The 9,952-nt window shown below is 32.3% G+C and overlaps 1 long non-coding RNA gene across 1 annotated transcript; it reads left to right on the top strand.

The window, feature by feature from the left end:
* Positions 1 to 4,340: 4,340 nt before the first annotated feature.
* On the top strand, positions 4,341 to 6,325 carry LOC145093056 (uncharacterized). Its single transcript, XR_013702753.1, has 3 exons — positions 4,341 to 4,739; positions 4,849 to 5,000; positions 6,043 to 6,325. It is a non-coding gene; the product is annotated as an uncharacterized LOC145093056 (long non-coding RNA).
* Positions 6,326 to 9,952: the final 3,627 nt, after the last annotated feature.

Here is a 9,952-nt window from a genome sequence, read left to right as displayed (position 1 = left end):
TCCTTCCCATTTTTCATTGGAAAACATACTTGTAATCATTCATGGATCAAGGTTCTATAACAATTTTTTGAAGATTTCTTCACTATGTGAGCAGATTTGGTGGAATCGTGGTTTTAACCGGAAGGGGGCGACGAAGGGGTTTGAATAGACCTTTGGCGATGTGGGCAAATGAAGTTTTCTGAATTAAAATAAACACTAAGAGATTTAATAGCAATTTACAGGGTTTCTTCTTTTTTGGTGTGGATTTAAGAAGAGGGTTTATCAAGAACACTAACAACACAACAAATTATCAGGTTTTCTTCTCTTAATCTTATTTTTGGGTGTTCGATTAAGAGTTAAGAGTTTATTAAGAACTCTTTATTAGAACACAGAGAGAGAATCTATGAGAAATCAAAGGGGGAAGGAATTTTGTTTGTGTAATTTAGGAATAAGGGTTTGACTTAAGGAAGAAGACAATATATATCATCAAGTTGACTGTCAACATTCCGACAAGATGAAGTTGCAAAAGCCTTCCTCCTTGTGCTGGAAAGGGCTGGAGTTTCAAGAGCACCATTCTTCTCCAGTTATTCGAGTTCTTTGACAAGTAAAACTCAACAAGAATCAAAAGTATGTCCTTCATCTCTTTCTTAGTTCTAGTAAATGACATGAGTCCATCTTCATGGACGAATTGCAAAATAAAAAATAATATGAGTTCAAAAGCAATATGAATAAGCTAACAGTGAAAGCAAATTGTGTTTTTAATCAAAATAAAGTCAATTTAGATAGTTCTATACCTAATATTACATACATGTGAGCCACATATTCACTTTTTTCAATATATATATATATATATATATATATATATATATATATATACTCTAATAAATAAAGGTTTTTTTTGCTAAATGTCACACTCTCGTTCAATTTGCCAAACTTCATTTTATGGTTATTTTGAATTAATATTTTTCACATGTCATTTTATAGTTTTTCTGTTTTATTAAATTTCACATAACATTTTATTGTCATAATTGCAATAAATATAGTAATAAATTAATATCAATTTCATTAATAAACTTACTTTTTAATTTTAAAATTTTCAAATTAAAGCTTATTAATTTCTTTTGTTTATTTATTTAAATTAATTGTTTGAATTGAAAACATAAAAAACATTTCAATTATAATAATTCATTATTTTTCTTATTTTCTTATAAATTCAAAGTTTTCAAATATTTTGATATTTATATTAAACTTTTTTTTTAAATTAACCTCTATATATATATATATATATATATATATATATATATATATATATATATATATATATATATATATATATATATAAACTTTTCAAGGATATAAATACAATTATGAAAGTTTATAAGGATATATACGAAATTCTTGATTTATTTAAGCATTATATACAAAACCGGTTATTAGTCAATAATTGGACTCTTATCTCAACATTTTGTGACACAAACCGATTTTAGAAAAATATTTAATTAGACTACCCTATTTTTACATATAACATTTTCTAAAGAGCCCTACATTTGCAAAATAAAAAATTCCACTACACGTTTGTGTTCCACGAATTTTCGTATGCATTCACATATTTCATGAGGTTTCAACAAATCACTCATATACTAAACTAGACAATTTTCCTTCTGAGACCAATATATCGATATAATAAATAAATTAGATATGTTATGAATCAATATTATTATTCGCTTCTAAAACTCATGCACCTTCTCTTTCCCTTTTCTGGATGTGGAACACTCTATTACTTTTTCTTCGCCTGTATTTTCACCTGAAAAAGATGATGATTTCATGAATGCTAAACTCATATGTCAACGAAACTTGACAAGTTGTATGTACTTACTTGTAGATAACGTCCCATCTGCTTTGGGTTCCCGAATGATTATTCCACCAGGTTTTCGAAAACCATATATCTCATCATGCATCATTACCAATGGCTCGAGAGGATTCACATTCATCAGAAGATATGGTACAGTTACAGTCACATGAATCACCATCAACACCATTATTGCCATCTACAAGAAGAAGTAAAAGACTTGGGATATCTCCCACTTGAATGGACCATAACTGCACCACCATAGTCTCTCCGAGTGCATTCTCCTTAACAACTTTGTTCCAACCAGACTTTAACACATAGTTTTGATTTGTGGACATATCCCAATGGGTCAAACACACGTCATAATGTTGTAGCCTTGATAGTACATAAAGACGCACCGCTCCTGCTTTCTGCATTAGCTTCAAAATATCTGGTCTACGAACTTGCTTTAACGGCATCAACAGGCGACCTTGCGACGGGTTCACATCACTATAAGTTAGCTTCTTTTCAAAGACCGATTCTACTATCTCAGCACCTTGGATCTCTTCTATAAACCTCATAACTTTACGGCATTTCCCACCACAATGATTGAATCTTGATGTGGATCTTGAATCCATTGAGTCAAAGGTACTAGTTGTGATCGACTCATCACATTCTACTTTGTTGATTTCAGCAACAACACTTTCTGGAGAATTTGAATCTTGACGCGCGAGTTTACTTTTCTTGATCTCATTAAGTTTGTGTTCTGCCTCTGCGCGTAGAATAGTGGCATCCGTGGTAGGACATTGGAATCCAATCAATCGCAGCAACTCACAAATCGTTGTCCTGCAGTTTCTTTCTTTCTCCTCGTTGCCTTTCTTAGTTGTAATTTTCTTAGGCATTGGAGGTTAAAGAATTGATACTATTGCGTAAGAAATCCTTTAAAAGATGAGGTAGTGTGATTGGTTATTGTATATATGGCATTAATATATAAGGCATGTCGATAAGCTTGGGAAAGAAGTAATTATATATGTATGGTTTTCATAAATACGAGTTTTTTGTATCCCAAAAGATTTCTAAACCCTCTTTATCAATTGGAGAATTCCATATTTATCCGGTGCAACAGAAAATATATTAGGTATCCAAGAATTGGAATCATTTAGTGAATTGTATGCATGATTTAATGTTTATCTAGATATGCTCCGGTTTTTTAGTTGTTGCTGCATGCCAAATAATCAAATTTCTTCCTTTTTGTTTCTTTTCAACTTACGAGACAATATTACATATTGATATTTACACAAAATTATATAATTAGTCCTTATGGTTTTATAGAATTAACTTGTTGATTACAACTATATATAAAAACTTGTACACATTTGTTTCTGGATTTTAGTTTCTTGTATGGTTACTTACCAATGATTTTATTTTGTTTCATCATTGATATAAGTTAGTAATTACCTATGATTTTATTTTGTTTTTATCATTGATATAAAATTGCTAAATCACCCCTTATTATTATTATTATTTTTTTAAAATAAGAAAATGCACACAACCACACCATCCCACCCTACCCACCCCCGCCCTCCATCACCACCACCACCACCATCTATTTGCCGCTGGAATCCAAGCTTCACAGATGCCAACTTAGTTGAAACTCTGATAGAGGACTTTTTCCAACAACACACACGATATAGTTCCAAAGAACAAGATGAGCATACACGCATGCAAATTGATGATGAACAAGCACACATGTAAGTCCATGGCAGAAGCTCTTAAATTGTCACACACATACATACACAGACATCTAACAACACCCACAAGCTGATTTGCTCAGACATGAATAATTACATCCAAGAAGACCTAAAAATCAAGGACCCATAAACCAACTTGAATTAGTTTCAAGATTCTTCTGCAACAATGGCCAAATCTGAAACATTCTTTGCTATGGTAATTTAAAATAACATTAAAAATCATTTGTTTTGAAATCCAAAAGTGTATACATTAAGTTTGCAAATATAATGGTCCCAAAATTTACAAAAATAAGTATTGAGTTTAAAGAAAAGCGAGGTAACATCAATCATGGTAAAACAAGGATTAACTACCATTCAAACCATGACCTTCTAAGTGTATACTAGTTCTTCTAGTCTCAATGGTCGTAATATAACCATACATCAAAATAAGTTAGATGATGAAATTTCCTAGTGAGAATACCTAATGTTGATTTATTTAAAATAAGAAGATACCAATCTACCATACTTGAATCAAACCTTGAAATAAAAATCAATTTTAACATCAAAAATGAAATTAAGGTTGAAAAGAACCAAACCCAATAAAAAGGGGTATTATATAACCCACATTTCCAGACATATAGAAAAGGGATAAGTATTAATAAAGCAAAAGTTTACAAAATCATATGAAACTCCTAAAATGGTAATTTAACACATAATAATATGCAATACATGCAACACTACTAGAAAACTAGGCATCAGCGACGGAATAAATCCCTAGCTAATTAGTGATGGATTTACAAGGAATCTGCGACGGAAATTATTTTTGTAGATATGGTGTAAATTTTAGCATGTTAGCGAGGGATTAGAAAGGGATTACTGACGGAATCAAAAACTCACAAATATTTTAATCGCTAATTTTTGTTAAGCCCCTGCCAAATATTTCATTTCCCCTGCTCCTCATCCCAATTATTTTCATTTCCCCCCATTCTCCCTCCTAAATCGACATTCACCAGTTATCTCTCATGCTTGTTTCTGAAATCCAAAGCCCAAATCGACACTCGTCTTGCAAATCGGCACTCATCCCAAATCGATACTAATAGTCGTCTTCTGTATGTTCCTAAAACTCGATTCCAACAGAAGGAAACCCTAGCCAAGACCCTCAAAATCACGATGACCCTTCCTGTAGATGAAATTTAACCCTAGTAAGTTTCTATGTCATTGGCTTCTTTCCTGTAGCTAATGTGCTGTTGATTTAATCGCTCATCTTATTCAGTTCGTATGTGGCTTCTTTTCTTCTATTCCGACTTTTAGATATGGGAAGAAGCAAAGGACAGAGAGAAACATGAAGACGAGAGTAGGACCACCGCATCTGATTCCTTTTGACCACTTCATCACCGCCGAGACGGAAATCCCATGAACCACCGTCTCAACCTTTCTCACGAAAATCTTAATTCCTCACCAAGGTTTTCCTCTCTATCTATCTAACTGTGTGTTTTATTTCGTAGAAACAAAAGTTGTTCTGTTTTTTCTTTCTAAATTGGTCTGATTATACAAAATAAATATTTATGATATTTGTTATTTAGATAGTTTTTTCAATTTTTTGGTTCGTTTTAGTTGGTGCATGTTTTGTTTGATGTTTGTGAGGAAGGTTCAAGAATGGGAGTGGAAGGTTCTTAACTAAATTAGTTGATTTATATATCTCTATGTGTGTATACTCTAATGTAGGAATTTGTGTGTGTACAAACTCTACTGTTGCAGATCTTTCTTGTGTTGAATTAGTGTTTGAGTCTTTAGCTGAGGTAATTAAATTTCATGTTCACAAATACTTGATACTTTCTAGGAAAAGGTTGGATGTAGTAAGGTACGCGATAACTCTTACCTTTATAGAGTAATTAAGATTTACACTTATTGTAAGTTTGCATTACTTTTTGTAAAATTATAATGTAGTAAGTCTTATTCCTGTGTTGTACATAAAAAACTTGGCAAAATATGTGGTTGTAGATGACATATATTTCATAGATGAAAGCATAATGTATAATCCATTCCATTCCATTTGCGGGCATGTTCTTTGCAAATAGTGAAGCAACTAAAACAAACATTTCTGTGAAGTTAATGTAGTTAATGTAGGTAGACAGTTGCATGCTTTTTAACTTTTTTAATGGAAATTAATTTCAGTAATGTTGTATAAATGAGAAAAAGCAACCAATGAAGCCCAACCCAGCTCAAAAGAGGTGTTGGGTTTATAACCATTTAGGAGCAAGGTGGGAAGTTCGACTCCCATTGGTGGCCACTCATGGGAAATTTTCCTTTGGAATCTCATTAAAAAGGGTGAGGGTTTGCCCTGTAAAGGAGCTTGAACCCGGGCTTTCGCTGTAAAAGGCGGAAGGGCTTCCGCTTGGTATTTGCCGTTCCAAAAAAATGAGAAAAAGCAAAAATAACCATAAGTATTATAGAATTATGCTTCCATTTATTTATTTATTTATGGATTGGGTTTCGTATTTGTAGGTTATCTCAATCATGTTTGTAAGGAAGTGAGAGGAACTATTTGAAGAATGCGATGTCCCAGTTTCTAGTAGTGAAATCGCCAGGATGTGTAACTTACTCCTAAAGATCAAGGAAACAACTTACCCACTTAACTAGACTTTGGAACTTTTGATTTTTGTTAATAGGTTTAGGAAATAAGAAATCGAATATGAATGATTATTTTGTAAGTTGAATTTAATCTTTATTTTGGTAGTTGGATGTCAATGTAATATTTTGGGGTATAAATTTGAATTTCATTTGTGAATTTTGGTTATAGACTATCGACCTATTCAACATTAATATTAGAAACTTAAAACTACTCATTTACCCATCATTAGCGACGGATTTGCGATAGAATTCACAAAATTTTGGATCATTTTGCGACAACCGAATCCGTCAGTGATCCTTCGCTAAATCTGTCGTTGACCAGTAGCGAGCAAGGTTTTTTCGGCGGCTAGTTTTCGTCGCTAATCCGTCACTGATGGCCTTTAGCGACAAATTTCCGACGGAAATGTCCGTCGTTGATACCTAGTTTTTAGTAGTGATTGAGGCCTATGTAAACCAGTGGCGGAGCCAGACTCAAAGCAAAGGGGTATCCCAATTTTTTTTCTGGGTATCACCGCAACGGCTGAGCATGGGGCGGGTCGGGTCAGTTTTGACCTAAAATTGAACCCAAAACCGATACCCACGGTTTTGAAACTTTTAAAACCAAACCAAACTCAAACCCATCAGTTCGGTGTTACGGTTTTTAGCTTGTACATGGGTTTCCTCGTTTGGTTTTGGTATTAAACTCAAACCTTAATAGAATCATTAGCTAACTTTAAGTCTTGTTATATAAACATAAAGTTGAAGTATCTTTTGATACTTGAATCAATGTGGGACTCAAAGTTGATATAAAATGAATCATGATGATAACAAGTTTTTATAATAGATGAAAATAACTGAGTTTACATGTGTTTTGTGATGTGGAATAGAATAGCTTGGAAATTAAAAGAGAATAGAATAGCTGGAAAAATAAAAGAAATATAAACAAAGGATTTGTACGGAGCAAGAATTGATATTGAGACCTTTGTTTCAATAACCCAACACCTTAACCAGTAGACTAGCTATATATTTGTGTTTAAAAGTGAAGGGATGCATATATATATATATATATATATATATATATATATATATATATATATATATATATATATATATATATATATATATATATATATATATATACACACACACTAAAAAACCGAAAATTTTCTAAAAAAATTACATTACCGAAATTTTTTTGAGGGGTATCCCGGGATACCCCTTGGATCTGCCTATGATGTAAACGACACTTTCACACGCTATGCAGATGACATGTCGTCTGGAAAGGCTATGGAGACAATTTGCCGTTTGTAAAAAGTCGTTGCCATAGCTCCGTCGATAAAAGTTGAAAAAGTTATCGGGTCAGATGTCATCAGTACAGACACACCAATGTCGACGACATGTCGTCTTCAAAGGGTTGTCGGGAGTGATTTTTGAGAAAAAAAAGTTTTATTCTAAACATATTCCGACGACTTATCATTAGGAAAGGTGCAATCAATACAGACGTAATGTCGTTTGGAAAAGTGAAAGCAATACCGACGACTTGTAGTTAGGAAAAGTGGGTGGCTGACAACTTTCGTTCTAGTAATATAGACGACATGTCGTCGGCATTGGTGAAACCGTTTTTACAGTTATAAAGTTATACCGACGACATGTGGTCGGTATAACCTTTTTTTATAAATACTTTTCATAGATTTTGTTAGAGATACCAAATCTGTTTTTTAAAACAAATCCAAGAAGTATATATATGCATAATAATATCAAACACTTAATAAACATATCAAACCATTAAAATTAAAATTAAAATTCTACTACATAACAACATAAAAAAAACAAGACTTCAACAAACATTGTTCTCGTTGTCATTCTAGTTCTCCTCATCATCGTCCTCCTCGAGCTCGTTGATTGTTTCTGGGGTATTTTGTGAAAAAAATATTGGGATTAAATTGGAATTGTTGCATTGGTTGTGGTTGGAAGTTAGGAATGACGGATGCGAAAGTGTTATTATACATTTGTTGCATTTGTAGCATTTGTTGTTGCATGTATTGCATTTGTTGGGTTAATGTAGCAACTTGGGAATTATTTGAAGATTGAGATGTGGAAGCTTTGGAACGTTTGGTATGTTTATTTGGAATTCATATTTGAGAAGTTAAGTAGAAGAAGATATTTAAATTTTGTTCAGATCGGTTTTCTCTTTAGAAATCTATCCATATCTATTTTTATTTATATTTGAGATCTGTTTCTCGTTGATGATCTAATGGATGAATCAACTTATTTGTTATCCTCCATTAAAGTACTAGGATTACATGTTGTAAATGTTATGAAATGAGATTTTCCTCTTACAATGAAAGATAAGTTGTCAAAAGTTTATCAGGAAACTTTGATGGATATTTTTTATGAAACAATAGATGATTGCACATGGTATATACGTAATGGAGACAGGATGTTTTTAGACCAGGATGAGATTTTATTGGAGAAATTTTGGATTATCAAAGCTTATTTAGATACAGAAAATGTACGATTAAAGAAAGAATAAAAAGAAAAAGAAGATGTTCTTGGTGTTCTAGATAAAGTTCATGAAGTTCTTCACGTTTTTTAGAAGAATGTGACTCCAGATGCTTTCCTTGAGGGGTAGTCAAGTGTTTCAGTAAAGTATTGTGATTTAGAATTTTTTTTTAACTACGAATCTGGTGTGTTAAATGATGATGCAATTAAAATCTCCTGAAATCGTGAAAGTAAAGGTGTTATGCTCAATTGGAATTCAAACTGATGAAGTAATTGTACCATACAAAAAACCTTTTATTCAAGATGTTCAAATGTACTAAACTTAAAATGTCTGGGTGGAAAAGGCTTGTGATGTTCAGATTACGAAATATGATGAACATGTTTAGATCCGCAAATCAGTTTTGAAGCCTCAATTTTTGAAAAAGAAGATGAAGATGAAAAAGATTTGGGTGCAAAAAGTGAAAGTTTTTTATGTTTGTGAAAAGGTTGAGAAAGTTGAAACAAAACATATTGAAAGAAAATTTGTTTCTAAAATTCGTTTTGATGGAAGGGTTAGAAGTTGGAGAAATGAGAAAAGGTTCTATGGTTGGTTCAGTGAAATATTTGATAATTTTTATGTTCCAACTAAGAAACCAATATCAATTCTTTCTCAATATTCGGATGTGTTTTATCGTTCTGATCCAAATGTTTCTCCAAAGCAATGGATGTGTAAAGGGTCATCTCTAATTTTCAATCTCAAATGATTCCTAAAATTTCATGTAAGAAGTGAAGTTTATTTTGAGGGGGAGCTTATAAAATATTTGTTGCTCTATTATAAGACTTATTACTACATTAAATTTTGACAAGTAAATTTCCTATATTTTCCATTAATGGAATTTATTTTGTTTATGATGTTGGATTAGTGTCTAAGCCCGTAACTATATTTGGTAAGTACTTGACCCAGTTGTGCATGATCCTTTTGGGTTGCCTTCACCAGAGCAACATGATAGGATGATTTATAAATAAAGAGGTTATTAGGGTTTATTAATATATTATATGATTAATATATTAAAGGAGAAATCATATGGTTTAATTAATATTAGACAAGAATTAAATAAGAATTAATTATGTTGCTAAAAAAGATTAATTAAATAAAGGGGACTAGAACTGTCAATTGTGTGATACTTGGTTTTGGGCTGTGGATCCTTGTGGATCATAGGGTGGACGAAATTAAGGTGTATGGACTTTTTGAATTCGTCCAAGCCCTAATCTAGAAGGATCCTTGGACTGCTTAAGGCCTAAGTAATCCAATTAGGGTTTCAGG

This window comes from Lactuca serriola, chromosome 3, assembly GCF_051521515.1.
Source record: "Lactuca serriola cultivar US96UC23 chromosome 3, Lser_US96UC23_V15, whole genome shotgun sequence".
Classification (NCBI taxonomy): domain Eukaryota; kingdom Viridiplantae; phylum Streptophyta; class Magnoliopsida; order Asterales; family Asteraceae; genus Lactuca; species Lactuca serriola.
Note: the sequence above shows the minus strand (reverse complement) of the source record. Positions and strands in the feature narration are given on the sequence as shown.